Genomic DNA, 2,354 nt, shown 5'->3' on the forward strand with positions numbered 1-2,354 from the left:
ATCCTCCAGGGATGCGCAAGGAGTGCAAAAACAACCCCGCGGTGTAGGGGTTAAATAACCATGCCTAGGAAACCGTATGCTAACCCCATGAAACACCGCGATCTACCTTAGGATACTAAGCTGGAGATAATTGAGCTGCTAAGCTGATCTACCAGAAAACCCGCCGACATGTCGTAAAAATACCCCCGCTAATACCAATACACCAGTCCTGTATGAGACAGCCCTAGCATGTATTCAATATGGACGGTGGGTGTTAGCGCCGAAGTGGTGACATGTAGAGGTATATGGTATGCAGGAGGACTGCTGGGCCTTGATAGCAGGCTGTGAAGCCTATGCACAGAGTCGGACACATAAAAAAAAAAAAAAAAAAAAAAAAAAGGTAAGCTCAGAAACACACACTTTTCAAGGTGAGGAAATTTGTTTTGGTGTCGAAACAGGTTTAGAGTGATGTTTTTAGGGGCACTTTTCGAAGATTTTGTGACAATATTAATTTTTTCCATAAGGTCTTGTGTTGGTCCAAGACGTTTTTCATCCTAAGACCCTCAGCTGACTATATGACCATCTTGGACACAAAGGTACTGTATATATATATATATATATATATATATATATATATACAAGTAATCCCTCTAATATCCGAACGCCCAATATCCGAACATCCCCACTAACCGGACATAATCGTCCTGGGATCCTATCTATCTATCTATTGCCAGACGCCTTAATCCCGTTTGGGGTGGCCACAAACAAATCGCCTCCACGTCGTCCTGTCCCCCACCATTTCATTGCCCTGCTCCCAACTCACACCCCCCTCTCTCATATACCTCTCCACCCCATCCCTCCATCTCATCCTCGGCCTCCCCCTCCCTCTTCCCCCCTCCACCTCACTCACATACACTCTCTTCGTCAGTCATTCACCCTCCATCCTCTCCACATGGCCAAACCACCTCAGTGTGTTCCTCATAACACTTCCTATCTCATCCACATCAACACCACAACGCTCCTTTATATCCTCATTCGTCAGCCTGTCTCTCCATGTGACTCCACAGGCTCCTCTTAAATAACTCATTTCCACTGCTCTCACTCTTGACTTGTGTCCTTCCAACAATGTCCAAGCTTCACTTCCATATGTTAGAGTTGGTATCACAATACTGTCATGTAGTAACTTTTTCACTTCCATGATCACTTCCCTGTTTCTTATCACTGCTTTCAAAGAACCAGCAACCTTTCTTCCCTGCTGTACCCTTTCAAGCACTTCACCCTCCAAACCTCCATCCTTACTCATCACACTACCCAAGTACTTAAACGTACTCACATTTTCCAATTCCTCACCATCCAACCTCGCTGTACATTCACTGACTTCACCTCTCTCAAAGACCATCACTTTACTCTTCCTTACATTCACCTTTAGATTCCGTTTCTTCCACACTCTCCCAAACTCATCCACCAAGCCTTGCAGCTCCCCTTCGTCTTCACTCAACAACACAGTATCATCTGCAAACAACAGTACAGGGAGTTTCCAAACACTATCCTCTCTCACCAGGGCTACTACAACATCCACTACCATCTCTTTTATTACCCCATCCATGAACAGATTGAACAACCTTGGAGACATGACACATCCCTGTTTCAACCCAACCTCCGGGATCCAATATTCCCAAAATGGGCCAAAAACCGCAAAAAATTAGAAAAAAATCTGACTTTTTTCCCACCCGTAATTTGAAATTGCCGCGTGGTGCCGAACAGCTGTTACACCATGGTCGCTTCACCCCTTCCTTCCTCCCCCCTCCCCTGTCAGGGTTGCCATTTGGTATTTTTCATTACCAAGTGTGGGCCAATTTGGTAACGAAAAATTCGTTTGGTAATGAATCAGAATAAAGCATTACCAAATGGATTTTTCACATGTATGAGGATACACAGGATGGAGATGGTGGATTGTTTGCTCTCTCTAATTAATTTATTAGCTTATATAGCGTGATAATAAACATGCTGTTAATTATAAGAAGAGTGATTCCATGTATTTCCACTTGTGTATATAATTAGTGAAGAATAGATGCTAGCTTTACGAATTTGGTAATGAAAATTAAAAATGGTAATGAAAATTGAGGAGTTTGGTAATGTTGCCATTGCGATCTGGCAACTCTGTTACCCCGCCATCATCAACAGTCACAGCCTAAATCCTATCGAGAGCAGATGCTTATAGCAGTGCAAGGCACAGGTGCTTGTTTTTTGTGAATAAACTGCAATACCTCGCCACCAGAAAACACGGGAATTTACAGTGTTGTGCAGAGTTAAGAAATTAGAATTTAGAGTGCAGAGGATTAACTGTGGACTGCAAACTGGCGGTTCAAATCAGT

This window comes from Coenobita brevimanus, chromosome 13 (assembly GCF_032717465.1).
Source record: "Coenobita brevimanus isolate Jiangsu-jjx chromosome 13, ASM3271746v2, whole genome shotgun sequence".
Classification (NCBI taxonomy): domain Eukaryota; kingdom Metazoa; phylum Arthropoda; class Malacostraca; order Decapoda; family Coenobitidae; genus Coenobita; species Coenobita brevimanus.